The sequence below is a fragment of the Felis catus genome, chromosome D2 (genome assembly GCF_018350175.1).
Source record: "Felis catus isolate Fca126 chromosome D2, F.catus_Fca126_mat1.0, whole genome shotgun sequence".
NCBI lineage: Eukaryota > Metazoa > Chordata > Mammalia > Carnivora > Felidae > Felis > Felis catus.
The window spans coordinates 40,408,906-40,427,228 of NC_058378.1; positions in this window are offsets into that span (position 1 = coordinate 40,408,906).

Genomic DNA, 18,323 nt, shown 5'->3' on the forward strand with positions numbered 1-18,323 from the left:
TGGTGTAGTATGTGACAGGATTCCTTCCTCTTTCCTTTATTAAAAGTTTACTTCATTGTGGTAATGATATTTAAATGAGATTTACCTTCTAGCAAAATTTTTAAGGTGCAATATGGTATTGTTAACCATAATCACAATGTTGTTCAGCAGATGTCTAGAACTTACTCATTTTATGTAATTGTACATAAAATGTACAATTGAGTTGTACAGTTGAACAGCAACTCCCTATCTCCCTTCCTCCTCAGCCCCTGGAAGCCATCATTCTAACTTTCTGATTCTGTAATTTTGATGACTCTAAGTATCTCGTGTATGTGGAGTCAGGTAGTGTTTGTCCTTCAGTGACTGGCTTATGTCACTTAACGTAATATTCTCCAGGTTCATCCATGTTGTGGCATGTAACAAGATTTCTATCCTTTGTTAGAGGCTGAATAATATTCCACACTATTTATCCATTTACCCATTCATGGACATTAGGATCACGTGCACCTCTTGGTTATTTTGAGTCAGACTGCTAAGAACATAGGTGTGCAAATATATCTTTGAGGTCTTGCTTTCAGCACTTTTGGATATATACCCAGAAGTAGGATTGCTGGATCATATGGTAGTTCTATTTTATTTTATTTTCTTAACTGTTTTATTTTATATTTGAGAGAGAGAGAGAGAGAGAGAGAGAGAGAGAGAGAGAGAGGGAGAGACAGAGAGAGAGAGAGACAGAGCACGAACAGGGGATGGGCAGAGAGACAGAGACAGAATCTGAAGCAGGCTCCAGGCTCTGAGCTGTAAGCACAGAGCCTGATGTGGGGCTTGAACCCATGAGCAGTGAGATCATGACCTGAGCTGAAGTTGACGTTCAACCGACTGAGCCACCCAGGTGCCCCTTGGTAGTTCTATTTTTTAATTGTTTAAGGGACTTCTATCCTATTATCCACAGCAATTGCATCATTTTACAATCCCACCAGCAGTGCACAAGAAAGTTAATTTTTCCTCATCCTTGTCAACACTTGTTATTTTCTGTTGTTGTTTTAAATAGTACCATCCTAATGGGTGTGAGGTGATAGCTCATGGTTTTTATTTGCATTTTTGTTATGATGTTGATATCTTTCTATGTGCTTGTTAGCCATCTGTATATCATCTTTGGAGAATGTCTATTCAAGTCCTGTGCCCATGATTTAATCGACTCATTTTACCTTTTGATATTGAGTTGTAAAATTTCTTTGTATATTCTGAATAATAACCTCCCTTTAGAGGTAAGTTTGCAAATATGTTCTCCCATCCCTCAGTTCCCTTTTTCACTTTGTTGATTATATCCTTTGATGCACAAGTTTTTGAGTTATATATAGTCCTACTTGTGTAGTTTTGTTTCATTGTCTGAATTGCTAAAATTTATAAGTGTATTATCATGTTTTTTTTGGAACATGGAGGATATACATATTACATACGTGAATAATGAAGTATAATCATTAAACAATGCTGAATCCGTCACACTTAAACTGGGGAACCTGGATAGCTCAATTGGTTGTCTGACTCTTGATTTCAGCTCAGGACATAATCTCACGGTTCATGGGTTGAACGAACTGGCAACACAGAGCCTGCTTGGGATTCTCTCTCTCCTTCTCTCTTTACCCTTCTCCCACTCATGTTCTCTCTTCCTCTCACTCTCTCTCAAAACTAAATAAACACTAAAAAAATAAATTGTAGTATTACTAATTTAATGATCTTTGCATAGGTACTTTGTTTTTATCCCTTCTGCTTATCACTCTAAAGGTAACCCAGACTATTCATTGTATTTTACCATATCCTCCCATTTTTATTTTTATATAGATAATACCAAATTACATATAACAAATAATATATAAGAAATATATATATCTTATATGGTTTTTTAATTCTTTTTTGGATTTCTAGAAATGATGTCATTTTGTAAGTAGACTTCTGTACACTTGATAACTTAATTCAGTGTTCACCAAATTTGTTAGCTTGGATGTTCATTCATGTGTCCAAAATTATTTAGGTAAGTGATGCTGTGATGTAATACAGGCCACCTGTGTCCTAAATCTATGCTTTTAATCTCTTCATTGATAACTCAGAAATATATATTTTGCTGTGCAATTTTCTTTTATGCAGTCTTCTGTGTGCATGTGTGTATGCTTTGTGTGTTTAAATTTTAGTCAGATGAACTGATAATTATCTCAATTCTTTAGTAATTTATTGTGACTTATTTTTACCTACATACCTCTTCTTATTTTACAGATGTAATTTTTGTTTACTTTTACATCAAAATAATTATAAATGTATGAAAAATGAAATGACAGGAATACTTTGAAAACATAAATTAGGAAATTAAATCCATTGAATGCATTAATCAAATGAATATTTATACGGTTATTGATGCTCTACTTTTAAAAAGACATATCCAACAATTAAAAAAAACCTTCTAATCTAAGATTGATTTCTAAAAACTTATTAATAAGTATATAGATTTTAAGAAGTCATTTTTCTTTATTCCCCCTAATGCATGTTTCATGACTAACTTTAGCAGTGTATTTTCAGACTTGTTCATAAGTATAATGAAGAATGTTTATGCTTGGATTCCTCTTAAAAGAATTTTAGAAAATTTTAGTGATTCAGACACCAAAAATATATAGACAGATGTCTTCCTTCTTCAACTTATTCCTCCAATTCTTTTCTTTCTTGAAAGTTACAACTTGTGTTGGCCCACAACACTTGGGATCACATAGGGTAACAAAACAAGCATGAGCTAAGGAATGAGGAGTTCTTGCATGTATATCGTGACTTTATTGGCGAATTAACCATAGTATCAAGAGCCTTGATTCAGCGTATTTGTTGTAATTTTAAACTGGTTGGTGATATTTGCTTTATGTAGTTATTGCAAGACTGTAAGGAGATAGTTAAAGCCCTAGATAAGAGCCTGACAAGTAACTGGTTCTTGTTTATGTTTCTTGCTACTTATCAATTTGTCTTTTCAATGTTTCAAATGATTTGTTATAAGCCACTTCCTCATGAGATATTCTCAACTCACAGTTCATGTATTTTCTTAAAAAGCAAATAAATGATTTTACTCAATTAAAAATGGTGATTTGCCAACGTGATACATCACATCAATAAGAAAAAGGATAAGGGACACTTAGGTGGCCCAGTCGGTTAAGCTTCCAACTTCGGCGCAGGTCTTGATCTCACGGTCTGTGAGTTCAAGCCCCATGTTGGGCTCTGTGCTGACAGCTCAGAGCCTGGAGCCTGCTTCAGATTCTCTCTCTCTCTCTCTCTCTCTCTCTCTCTCTCTGCCCTTCCCCCACTCGTGCTGTATCTCTCTGTCTCAAAAGTAAATATAAAATAAGAGAAAGAATAAGAAACATATGATTTCAATAGATGCAGAAAAATCATTTGAAAAAGTACAATATTCATTCATGATAAAAACCCTCAACAAAGTAGGGTTAGAGACATAACTGAACACAATAAAGGTTATACTGGAAGCATCATTCTTAATGGGGAAAAATGGAGACCTTTTCCCCTAAGGTCAGGAACAAGACAAAGATGTCCACTCTCACCACTTTTATTCCACATAGAACTGGAAGTCCTAGCCACAGCAACTGAACAACAAAAAGAAATAACAAAGGCAACAAAATAAGTAAGGAAGAAGTAAAACTTCACTGTTTGCAGATGACATGATACTATTTATAGAAAACTCAAAAGACTCCACCAGAAACTGCTAGAACTAATCAAGGAATTCAGTGAAGTCATAGGATATAAAATCAATGTACAGAAATCTATTAAATTTCTATATATCAATAAAAAAGCAGCATAAAGAAAAATTTAAAAAGATCACATTTACAATTGCACCAAAAATAATACGATATCTAGGAATAAACTTAATCAAAGAGATGAAAGACCCATACTCAGAAAACTATAGAACACTGATGAAAGACATTGAAGATGACACAAAGAAATGGGAAGACATCCCATGCTCATGGATGGGAAGAACAAATATTGTTAACATGTCTATACTACCCAAAACAACTACACATTTAATGCAGTCCCTATCAAAATGCCAATAGAATTTTTCACAGAACTAGAACAAACAATCCTAAGTTTGTATTGCAATAAAAAATACCCAAATAGCCAAAGCAACCTTGAAAAAGAAAAGCAAAGCTGGAGGCATCATAATTCTGGACTTCAAGCTATACTACAAAACTAGAGTGATCACAACAGTATGGTAGTGGCACAAAAATAAACACACATGTCATTGGAACAGAATAGAAAACTCAGAAATGGACCCAGAATTAAATGGTCAATTCATCTTTGACACAGCAGGAAAAAATTCTTTTTTCCAGTGGGAAAAAGACAGTCTCTTCAACAAATGGTGCTGGGAAAACTAAACAGCAACATGCAAAAGAATGAAACTGGATACCTTCTTACACAATACACAAAAATAAATTCAAAGTGGATGAAAGACCTAAATGTGAGACAGGAAACCATCAAAATCCTAGAGGAGAACACAGGCAGCAACCTCTTTGACCTTGGCCAGAACAACTTCTTACTAGACACCTTTGCCAAAGGCAAAGGAAGCAAAAGCAAACATGAAATGTTGGGATTTCATCAAGATGAAAAGCTTCTGCACGGTAAAGGAAACATTCAAAAAAACTGAAAGGCAGCCTACAGAATGGGAGAAGATATTTGCAAATGACATGATATTGGATAAAGGGTTAGTATCTTGAGAACTGTATGGAGGTTCCTCAAGAGACTAAAAATAGAACTATCCTATGATCCAACAATTGCACTATTAGGTATTTATCCAAAGGATACAAAAATCCAGATTCTAAGTGGTACATGCAACTCAATATTAATAGTGGCACTGTCAACAATAATTGAACTATGGAGAGAGCCCAAAGCTCCATCAGCTGATAAATGGATAAAGAAGATGTGGTACACACACACACACACACACACACACACACACAATGGAATATTAGTCATTAAAATGAATGAAATCTTGAAAACTTGCTATTTGCCAAAACATGGATGGAGCTAGATTGTATTATGCTAAGTGAAATAAATCAACCCGAGAAAGACAAATACCACATGATTTCACTCATATGTGGAATTTAAGAAACAAAACAGATGAACATACAGGAAGGTAGGAAGATGAGTGGGAAACAAACCACAAGAAGACTCTTAATGATAGAGAACAAACTATTGGTCAATGGAAGGAAGTGGGTGGGAGATAAGCTAGATGACTGTTGGATACTAAGGAGGACACTTATTATGATGAGTACAATATATGTAATGTATGTAAGTAATGAATCACTGAATTCTACTGAAAACAATATTGCACTGTATGTTAACTAAAATCTAAATTAAAAAGGAGGAAAAAAATGGATTACAGACATAACTATGAGATCTGAAACCATAAAAACCCTAGAAGAGAACACAGGCAAAAATCCTAGAAGAGAACGTCTTTGACATCAGCCATAGCAACTTTTATTCTAGATATGTCTTCTGAGGTAAGAGAAACAAAAGCAAAAATAAACTATTGAGACTTGCTTCTGCAAGCTTGTGCTTGCTTCTGCACAACAAAGGAAACAATCAACAAAACTAAAAGACAACCTATGGAATGGGAGAAGATATTTGCAAATGACATATCTGATAAAGTGTTAGTTTCCAGAATCTATAAAGAACTTAACAAGCTCAACTCCAAAAAGCAAATAACCCAGTTAAAAAATGGGCAGAAAACATGAATAGACACTTTTCTAAATAAGACATCCAGATGGATAATAGACACATGAAAAGATGTTCAACATCACTCATCATCAGGGAAATACAAATCAAAACCATGATGAGATATGGCTAAAAACAACAACAACAACACAATAGATTTTGGCAAGTATGTGGAGAAAAAGAACACTCATACACTGTTGGTGGAATGAAAACTGTTGTAGCCACTGTGGAAAATAGTATGAAGTCTCCTCAAAAAGTTAAAAATAGAAATCCCCTAGGACCCAGGAATCACACTACTGGGTATTTACCCAAAGAATACAAAAACACGAAATCAAAGGGATAAATAACCCCTATGTTTATAAAAGATCATTTACAATAGCCAAGTTATGGAAGTAGTCCAAGTGCCCATCAATTGATGAATGGATAAAGAAGATGTGATATATATATATATATATATATATATATATATATGCAATGGAATATTATTCAGCCATATGCAAAGAATGAAATTTTGCCATTTACAATGACCTGGATGGAGCTAGAATGTATTATATGAAATGTATTATATGTATATGAATGTATTATATGTGAAATAAGTCAGTTAGAGAAAGACAAATACCATATGATTTCACTCACAGGTGGAATTTAAGAAACAAAACAAATGAGCAATGGTGGGGGGGGGGGCGGAGAGAGAGAGAGAGAGAGAAAGAGAGAGAGGAATCAAGAAACAGATTCTAAAGTATAGAAAACAAACTGATGGTTACCAAAGGGGAGGAGGTTGGGGGATGGGTGAAATAGGTGATGAGGATTAAGGAGCGTACTTGTTGTGATGAGCACTGAGAGTCATATGGAAGTGTTGAATCACCGTATTGTACACCTGAAACTAATATGACACTGTATGTTAGCCAACTGGAATTAAAAACTTAAAAAGCTCCCCCCAATTTTTTAAATGGTGATTTGCTTGGGTAACTAGTATCACATCTTTGCAAACTTCTTTTATACACCAAATGCCAAATTTGATAATGTTTATTTAATTAAACAACCTTAACCCAGTGACTGGGTTTGCCTAACGCAGCTAGACAAACAACGTGTGAATTCGTTGGAGATTAAAGAGAGAGGAAGCAGTCCAGGAAACAAGGAGGACCTTGAGATGAAAAAGCAAAATCTTGAAACATGACAGGTTATAGGAAAATGCAATTTTTTAAAAAATGACAAATTTTTAGCATTATGAAATCATCTGCCATGGCCTCAACAGAGTATAAAGGTAGAGAGAAAAAAATATGAAAATGTTAATTTGTGTAGTCAGTATAAATATAAAGTGAATGGAAACATTATTCGTGAGGAACTAAAGTATTAAATACTACCTACAGAAAAATAAAACAATATAGTAACTAGTAGTACTCATGGCTTTTTTCTGGATATGGACTCTCATGAAAATCATTCAATTTCCATGCATTTATATGCTATATATTTTCTATACATTCTCTGTATTTTCATTTAATGCAAATCACTAGAAATGGACCTTCACTTTATTCATATTTTAACATCTTCTTTAAATTTTATTTATAATTTTTTTTTAATTTACATCCAAATTAGTTAGCATATAGTGCAACAAAAATTTCAGGAGTAGATTCCTTAGTTCCCCTTACCCATTTAGCCCACCACCACCCTCACACCCCCTCCAGTAACCCTCAGTTTGTTCTCCATATTTATGAGTCTCTTCTGTTGTGTCCCTCTCCCTGTTTTTATATGATTTTTGTTTCCCTTCCCTTGTGTTCTTCTGTTTTGTCTCTTAAAGTCCTCCTATGAGTGAAGTCATATGATTTTTGTCTTTCTCTGACTAATTTCACTTAGCATAATACCCTCCAGTTCCATCCACGTAGTTGCAAATGGCAAGGTTTCATTCTTTTTGCTTGCGGAGTAATACTCCATTGTATGTATATATACCACATCTTCTTAATCCATTCATCCATCAGTGGACATTTGGGCTCTTTCCATACTTTGGCTGTTGTTGATAGTGCTGCTATAAACATTGGGGTGCATGTGTCCCTTTGAAACAGCACATCTGTATCCTGTGGATAAATGCCTAGTAGTGCAATTGCTGGGTCGTAGGATAGTTCTATTTTCAGTTTTTTCAGGAACCTCCATACCGTTTTCCAGAGTGACTGCACCAGCTTTCATTCCCACATATTTTAACATCTTGGGGAAACTATTTCATTTTGTAAATCAGAATGAGAGAGGAGATTTTGGGGGGGAGCAGTGGGAGAGTAAGGTTGACACCCGAGGTAGTGGTAGGTAGTTATTTATGTTTTTATTTAAATTTTATCTCTTCTGAGAAATACTTTCATTAAGAAAAATGTGTGTGTGTGTGTGTTTCTAGTTCCATGGACCCATAAAAGAGCAGATATCATCTTAGTTTACTAGCTGCCTCCAATTACTAGCTCCAACTTTTACTATCCATGTGACCTTGAGCAATGAATTCATTTATTTGTTCTTTAGTTAATTCACCTCTGTAAAATGGGAATGCACTGGCACCTGCCTCATAAAATGAGCTTATTAAACAAGAAAGGTACTTAGAACAATGAATTATCCACAATAATTGTTCATATGTATTACCATATTGGTTTTTGTATTATAATTTTTTGTGTATATTAGTATATTGGTTATTGTGATTATTACAATTTCTCATGCCTCTCATGTCTTTCCCATCATTTATTCAAAGTCCTATTTAGCCTTGCTACTAGCAATGTGAACACTTCGACCAGTCCATGTGACCCAGAAATTTTAGAGAAATTGTCCTCTACAGATAAAACCAGTAAGTAAGGTGATTGGTTAAAGAATAATCCAACATTTAGCACTTGGAAAGTGAGTGACTATATTGTTATAAATGCATATTGTGCAATTAAAAAAAATAAAAGACTTTACATTCCTGATTGGGGGTTATACAATCCCCAAATCTCACTGTCGTAAAAACAACAATGCTCCCTGTATGCGCATCTATGTCAGCAGAGGCACGCAGAGTATCAGTTACCATCTCAAATGTTTACTCTCTCTAGAAAAAGAGAATGTGGTGAAGTAGCCACTGTCTCTAAAGCATCTTTGGAGAGGCAACATATAAGTCTGATTTGTTCATATCTTATTGGTCACAGCAAGTCTTATGGTCATGTTTATCTTTCAGTAGGTGAAGAAGTTGAATAAGCCAGAGGCGAAAGAGCTGGAATACTTATTTAAAAACTCCAGGGGCACCTGGATGGCTCAGTCGGTTAAGCGTCTGACTTCAGGTCAGGTCATGATCTCACGGCTCATACAGCTCAGAGCCTGGAGCCTGCTTCGGATTCTGTGTCTCCCTCTCTCTCTGCCCCTTCCCTGCTCGTGCTCTGTCTCTCTCTCTAAGAATAAACATTTAAAAAAATTTTTTAAAAAACTAAAAGAGTAAAAATTAATTAAGTACAAAGCCTGTGTTATTGTTTATTGTATGATAGGGTTCAAATTCATTTTAAGAACATTAATGGACTTATGCACAATACATAAGTACAATACAACTCACCCTATTAAACAGAAACAAGGGCTGAGTCTTTGAGAAAACCTCTGCACTCACCCCAGGCCTCTTTGGCACCATGGTGTATGCCATTATTGGCAGAGTTCTCCAAATTTAGCTAATTTTGGGTGTTTTCTCAATTTGATTTCATGGCCTGGGCTTTGTCAAAAATAAAAGACTTAGGTATGGAATGAGAATTACACATGTTTCTGTAAATAAAATTTCAAAATGTTCCTTATATTGGTTGCATGGTATATATTCATACCTATGAACAAAAGTTCACACCAGATACAAATGGAGGCAACGGGATGGAATGCTTAATTCTACCTGGTGGTCTAAAATATGGAAATGCTTCCAACTAGTGATCTTGTTTGAACAGAGCTGAGATAGAAAAGAAGGGCAACGTGAACACCTAATTGGATGAGATTAGCCCTGGGCTGTGAAGAAAACAGATTGCCTGCAGCCATGTATTGAATTTTCAAAACAGCAAAGTGGGGATCATGGCAGGAGATGAGGTTTGTATGGAAGGCTAAATCCTAGAAGCCTTTTTTAATGCTACAGTCAGTTTCGTGTTTATTTCTTTGCTTATGTAAAATAAATCCAAACTAATCTGCAAATGCATTAAAATCACTTCATAAAGTACCTTATTTCATTCTCATATGCATATTATAGGAAGGCATCAGCATTTTTAAGTAACCAAAATGTCTCAGTGGCACGCCCTTAATTCCCTTTTTCATTCACTCATTTATTCATTCAACAAAATTCAGTGTAGATTGTTCACTGAACAGGCAGAGTTCCATTCTTATTAGTTTCCTGGTGTTCTTTATCTGCACTGATAATACATTGTTATGCCTTATAAGAGATAAAATTTGCCAAAAAACTATTTCTGATTCTTTTCAAAGTCAAATTTTTAGTATGTAGTCATAACCATAAAGTATTAGAATCCACTTATACTGGGTCTCATGCAGAAACTTATAAAATAATGTAAATAATGGTCTTGATTACTTTTTAGGATAATTTCTGTACTTCTCTCATTTGAAAATTTATATGGTGTGACGGATTCATTCTGGATGGTGTTCTGGGCTAAATTGTGTCCTCCCCAAATTCATAATTTAGGACCTTAACCTCCAGGACCGCAGAATGTGACTGTATTTGGAGATGGGCCTGTAGAGAGGTAATTAAGATTAAACGAGGTCATATGAATGGTCTAGTCCAATCTGAGTGGTGCCTTTATAAGAAGATGTAATTTGGATGCACAAAAAGAGCCACCAGGGAAGCATACCCATAGAGAAAAGGCCATGCAAGGACCAGTGAGGTGGATATTTGCAAGACAAGAAGACACCTCAGGAGAAATCAACCATGTTTACAACTTGGTCTTGGACTTCTGGTCTCCAGAACTGTGAAGAAATACATTTCTTATGTTGAAGGCACCCCTTTTATGGTATTTTGTTAGGACAGCCTTGCAAAGTAATACAGATGGGGATGTATACATACTATTAGCTGAAACAAACAAACATACGAACAAACAAATGGCAAAAGGCAGAGCTTTCTTATCATGCAATTAATTAAGTTTGATAATAATCACAGGACACAGGTCTTCTTCAGGGGTCATGGACTTGTTTCATGTTATTGATTTCTCATTTGAAAGCCCTTCCTTCGAAGGGAAGAGGTTTGATAAGAGCAAAAGAAGCTAAAACTAGGTCAAGTCAAAACCAGCAATACCACAACATCAACCAAAAGTCCTTAGGAACCACCAAAAGAAAGTGGCTGCTCAGACGGAAATTTCATTTGTATTGGAACTTTTGACTGCATTTAAGGGAAAAACATGATTTAAAAAAAAGACATATTAAGAAACCATTCCTTTTGGAAAGAAAATGGCTGAAACGGGTTATACGGCAAAAGCTCATTTGAGGGCATACTGAAACATTGCTAAAATATTCAACTTATTTTTCTATTGTTCAGTGAAGTGTTTCAAACTTTCCTACTGAGCACATCATGTTCAATCCCTAATGCAAATAGATTCAGTTCCAATTCATTTCATCCCCATGTTTTACTTATTTGTATCCTACTGAGCCATTTTTGATGCCAGATAGTCTCTTCTCTTAGACTTTATTTTTTATCTATTCAATTCCCCACTGTGGCTTGCTAGATGTCCTGTCTAGCAATAAGTTATATTTAAATAAGTGTCATATATTTGGAATTCTAATGGTCAGTACCCATTAAGCTGGAAAGAAAAAAAAACTTTACAATTTGCATAAGGGAATTATAAAGCAGACTGGATTAATTTTGACCTTTTAATAGGATTCGTTATACCAATTTTTTTAATCCTTAAAAATCTCTGAATGTTGATTGCTGCTCATAGAAAGTTGTATTCTTTATAGATATTACCAGATACCTCTTAGCGATTTAATACTGGGTACGGATTAAATGATACACATAGGAATGGACTTGCTCTGAAAATCTAATCAATTGAGGCTTTGTTTCATGTAGGAATTGAACATGTATTTACTTACTGGCATTGAAAGTGGGAAATATTTGAATGCTAACCTGATAGTTTTGCATTTCTCTATTCTTTCTGTTATCCTGTGTCTAAGGAAGGTTTTAACCACAAACTATTGCCAAAATCAGAAATCCTTAGACAGTGGAAGAAAAGAAAATTTAATTAAAGAAAAAAAAAGATGAATTAGAAGGTGAACTCTTGGGGAAATATTAGTGGAGATGGTAAGTTTCTTGTTATTTGGGAAACAGTGTTTTGTATTCATTGTACTTATACCCATAATAAAAATCCAATTCATTTTCCATTATTACTGTAATACATATTCTGAGGCAACACTGACCTGGAGTCTAAAAATAGGGTCATATGAAGGCACTAGCCTTAAATGTTGTCTGTAGTTCAGTTTCCTTTCACGTTGTAGGAAGTTTACTGTCCCTTTAAATGGTACATTCAAAATTTCTTTCTCACCAACTATTGATCAAAATATAATATCGTGTTTTAATTTGTTTTATATTTAGGAAGGAAATTCTGGTTAAGGCATCAGGAGAGTGCCTTTTAAAAGCATTATGTTTAGTATCATGTGTCGACTGAAGTGAATAACCGATGAGACAATGATTCAATAGGGTGGGAAAACTGATTTTTGTAGTAGAAGTTCTCAAAAATTATTAGACCAAAATTCTTGGAAAAAAGAGAGAGAGTCAAATTAGAATATAAGTATTTCACTGGACATGAGACACAAAAAGGAATGATAAATATATGGGTACTTATGCTGATGGGTAAATGTGGTCTTGGGTGCCTGTGAAAATTATATTCTGGTCGTTTACATTTTTCTAACAAAAGGTGTGTTCTTTAGCTCTGAGTAACTATACCAGAAGAAATATGGAAATTGAGGAGAAAGAAAAAAGTTCAAAAGAGTTGAGTGTTGTTACTGAATCAACTAAGAAGTCATAATCTAATTTGCCAGCAACATTAAAGACCCACATCATAAATTTGAAATCCACTCATACGTATTTTACTAAAACACCATTTAGGAAGGGACATGGGCATAATGCAGGTGGAAGTGCAGAGTTTTCCAAGTGGGTGTGACAAAGAGAGTCACGACATTTGAGGATAAGAAAAGACCAAAGTGGCAACATAGGAGAACACAGATTCCAGGTCTGCCACCAAGATCAATGATTAAACAGCTCTGCATGAACGAAAACAGCTCTGGGACAGCTTTAGAGTTCACTTATGAAGTTTTAGCAACACAGAGTGAACAAGAAGCCTGAGAAATGAAAACATGTGCACCAAGAACTTGTACACAAGTGTTCATAGCAGTATTATTCGTAATAGCCAAAGCAATCCTGAGAACAAAGAGCACAGCTGGAACATCACACTTCCTCATTTGAAACTATAGTACAAAGCTATAGTATTCCAAACATTACAGCCATTGGCATGAAAATAGACAGAGACCAATGAAACAGAATTTACCACTCAGAAGTAAACCATCACATGTATGGTCAAATAATATTGGACAGGGGAGTCAAGAATACTGAGTGGGGAAGGGTTAGTCTCTTCAATCGATGATTTGGGGAATACTGGATAACCACACGCAGAAGGATAAAGTGGACCCCTATCTTAAACCACTCACAAAAATTAACTAAAATAGATTAAATACTTATACATTAGACCTGAATCCCTAAAACTCCTGGAAGAAAACATAGGGCAAAACCTCTTTGATATTCATCTTGGAAACCACTTAACAACTCTTGAGATACAACACCAAAAGCATAGGTAACAAAAGTAAAAACAACAACAACAGGGGCGCCTGGGTGGCGCAGTCGGTTAAGCGTCCGACTTCAGCCAGGTCACGATCTCGCCATCCGTGAGTTCGAGCCCCGCATCAGGCTCTGGGCTGATGGCTCGGAGCCTGGAGCCTGTTTCCGATTCTGTGTCTCCCTCTCTCTCTGCCCCTCCCCCGTTCATGCTCTGTCTCTCTCTGTCCCAAAATAAATAAAAAACGTTGAAAAAAAATTAAAAAACAACAACAACAACAACAAAAACAGTAGGATTATACCAACTTCAAAAGCTTCTGCATAGCGAAACAATCAACGAAATGAAAAGGTAACCTACAGAATGATAGTAAATATTTTTAAGTTATGTAGCTGATAAATGGCAATATCTGAAGTATATAAAGTACTCATTCAAGTCAACAGTAAAAACCCATTTGTAGAAATGCTGACAACACTGAGTCCATCTGCGGCCTCCCATTTTGTTCCTGTCTCTGCAATGACCTCCCTTGAGGCTATGTGTTCAGGGGGGCCCTTGAAAGTTAAGGTAATGCTCTGACCAGAATGTGGGAAGGTTTGTACTAAGCTTCCCTCTGGTGCACAGATGGTGCCAGTTGAGATAGCTACTCTTTGACTTCACTATAACGATCCCTTTACTCTATAAAATCTGTGGATTAAGGTCCAGACCTTGTGGAGAATAACTGTATAGCTGCCATGGATTGTCCACTGCCTGAGCCCCCCTGTCAGTTAGTTAACTTAAATAAAACTCTGTGTATACGGTATGCAGTGGCTTGCTTTGTTTTTCAGTCTCAAAGTGACTTTTCTCAGTTTAGAGGACATTTTGCTCTCTCTCCACCTTCTAACACCACCAAATTAAAAAGTGGTCAGAGGAACTAAATAGGCATTCTTCCAATGAAGACATACACATAGCCAACAGGTACATGAAAATGTTCTCAACATCACTAATTATCAAGGAGATGCAAATCCAAACCACAACAGGATAGCATTCCCACCTTTTAGAGTGGTTATCATTCAACATGAGGGTGAGGGGCACTGAGCACCCAGTGCAGTTGAAAATTTATGTATATTTGACTCTTCAAAAGCTTAACTACTAATAGCTTAGTGTTCACCAGAAGCCTTCCTAATAGCGTAAAGTCAATTAACACATATTTTGTATATTAAGTGTATTGTATACTATATTCTTACAATCAAGTAAGATGAAGAAAAGAAAGTGTTATTAAGAAAATCATAAGGAAGCAAAAATGTATTTATAGGTTTGTACTGTATTTATTTTTAAAAATCCATGTATAAGTGTACCTGCACAGTTCAAACCAATGTTCTTCAAAAGTCAACTATTGTCGTACTGTTGATGGATTGAACATAGGGTTATGTCCGTGTTTCTCAGAAAATTCTATTATTTGTGTTTTAAAATACGTTGTATACTTAGAAATCTTAGTTTTTGTCTTTCACTTACTGACAGGATATCTAGAAATATCACACTGCCATTATAGATTGCCATTTCATTGTTGTAATCTTTATATATTCTTTAAATACTCTGCACTGCTATTACCAATCACATACAAGTTTAGACATTAATTTTTTTTTAAAGCAATGAGAGTAGACTTCCAGTTTCAGCACCCACATATAAAGGGCTTGGTAATCCCCACCCTCATCTTTGCAACAAGGAAAACCTTGACAAACTGAAGATCAACAAGTTTTCCTTGGGCCTGTCAGTGAATTGAAGTCGCAGGGCTAGAAATAAGGAAAGACAAAGTCATCCAGAGACGTAGTTGAGATCTGCTTATCTAGAGCAGACATTAATGGAGCCATTAACTGGTAGGAATGCAAATGATAATTTTGATAAATGGAGAGTGAGCAACTCCTGGGAGCTACAGTCATTACTCAGGCTCCTACACTTTTGGTGTCTGTACATTCTGGTACTCTACCAAGCTCTCATGGTGAATATCTGGGCAAACCGTTCTGGTTTCTGTGGCAGGGGGAGGGAAGCATAATCATTGTGAAATATATTCAGAACCTTTTTGTAAAAATAGCCTAAATCGTAGGCATTTTTCCAAAGCTTTATTCCAGCTGGAAAAATGGCATCTCTTTCCCTACAACACTTCCAACCTTCCTTCCTCATCTAGAGGAGTAAAACATCATAGTCAACAGAGGTCAGGGATTCAAGGAAATTGATTGGGAATATCAGGGAAGTAATGAGGGGGATGGAGGAAAAAGATATGTCACTGGAGAAATGTGAGTGAAAGTCACTATCTGTAGGCACAGACCCATAAAAGAGTGATATATCATAGACATATTATAAAATGTTCTTCACAACTCCATACCTTACTACCAAGAGGGCTCCAATATAATAACAGTGGATTACAATTAAAAGAGTTGCAAGATATTGCTTCTTTTTGATGGTGGGTGTTTAGGGAAGCCCAAGACTAAGAGGAGATTCTCCCCTCCCCACTCCAAAAACCCTAAAGCTAGAGGAATTCGAATCTTTTGAGCTCTATGGCTACCACACACACTACACACAGCCTACTCAGGTTAACACGAATCTTTATACTATATGCCTATATATCTCAGTTCTTAATATCTTATGCATCATGTTTGAATTTCAAAAAAAAAAAACCCAGAAGACATACGCAAAGCAATCATCAAAATCAGATTCAACATGACATAGATATTGGACTTATCAGATGGGTGATTTAAAATATTTATGATTTATATGTTCAGGATTTCAATGGGAACAGTAGACAGTATGCAAGAGCAGAGTGGTAATGTAAACAGAGAAGTGGAAATTTGGAGAAAGATTTAAAAACAAACCCTAGGAATCAAACACAGTGTAATAGAAATGAAGAAAGCTTTTGATAGGCTCTTCAGTAAACTTCACATGGCTCAGGAAAAAAATTATTGAGCTTGACTCATAACAAACAATTCCCAAACTGAACTGTAAAAAAAACAAAACAAAAACAAAACAAAACAAAACAAAAAGATTGAAAAAAGCAAATATCCGAAGACAGGAGAAATGCAAAAGGTGTAACATCTGTCTAACTGGGATATCAAAAGGAAAAGAAAGAGAGAACAGAATAAGAGAAACATTTGAAGAAAGAATAGCCAACAACTTGCCCCAATTAATGACAGACACTAAACATAAGTGTAAAACATAAAAATTATAAAATTGTTAGAAATAAAAGAAAAATTTCAGGATCTAGGGCTAGGTGAAGTATTCACATACATGAAACCAAAAGTACAATCCCATAAAAAAATTGGCAAATAGCCTTCATCAAAATTAAAATTGTTTCTTGGTGAAAGATCCTGTTATGAAGAAGAAAAAAATGATATGGAATGGGAAAAAATATTTGCAAGCCATATACTGATAAAGTACTTGCATCTGGAATATGTTTTTAGAATTCTCAAAACTCAACCATAATAAAACAAGCATTATGGGATGCCTGAGTGGCTCAGTAGATTGAGTGCCCAGCTTTTGATTTCGGGTCAGGTCATGATCCCAGGGTTGTGGGATTGAACCTGGCTTTGGGTTCCATGTTGAGCATGGAGCCTGCTACAGATTCTCTCTCTCTCTCTTTCTCTCTCTCTCTCTCTCTCTCTCCTCTCCCTGGCCCTCATGTTCTCTGTCTCTGTCTCTGTCTCTCTAAACAAAAACAAAAACAAACAAGTATTACACTCAAAAATTGGTAACAAGCTATGAATAGACATTGTACCAAGAAATATATTTAAGTGGGAAATAAGCAAAAAAGATGTTTAACATTGTTAATGATCAAGAAAGGTAAATTAACATAAATTAATCAAATTTAATTTTATTCATTTGTAATGATTTCTACAAGTCTTCTTTATATCTTCCAATCTTCCCTTTTGATGGTTTTTATTAATTTGTCATTTGAAATCATTGGAATATAGTTTTCAGTGAGAATAGCATAACAACACTCAGTAGAACTGTGGGGTGCAGTCTCTTCTTCTCTAATTGAGATGGCCTTGTTCTTTGAAGTTAAGCTTCAGGATGAAGAACTAATGGACTGACTCTTTCTTTGGGTAATGACTTTCAGTTGGGACTTCAAGCCCAAGAGATGAAATTGTCCAAGATGATTATACTTGATGCTGTTCAGCTCAATAGAAAGAGCAAAACAAGTTTGGGGTATAAGTCTAGCTATGAATAAAGTTTGTACGTGCAATTATTATGTATCATATTCATTATGGACATCTTGGGCTTGAAGTTCCATTCAAAGTCATTATTCAAGGTGACTTCCATGCTTTACTATCCCTGAACCCAGTTAATATGAAGAAACTCAGCATCTGGAAGTTGTCAATGATATCACGTTTTATAAGTCATTGCTTCCATATTGCTTCCTCTTTGCTGCATTCACAATTGTTATTTGCTTTCCTCCTCAAACCTAACAGACATGCCATTTATACCCTCACCTCTGATCCTTCCCATAAAAGCCTCCATTGAGGAAAGCTTCCCACATCGTGAAAAAGAAATATTATAGAAGAATAAAGCATAAGAAGCACCATAAATTTGGTATTTATATACCTTGGGTCAAAAGATGACACAAAAAGTGAAATGTCTAAGATATCAGTAAGAGGAACTTTTTCTTAGACTGGCTTTTAGAGTTCTTTGAACCACACCATGGGGGACCTTCAACTGGGCAATTCATCTATTCTTTCTTTCTTTTATTTCATTCAATATATGCTTATTGAGCACATACCTCACACCAAACTTGGAAATCTAACCTTAAACCAGACAGACAAAGGCATCAACTTCATG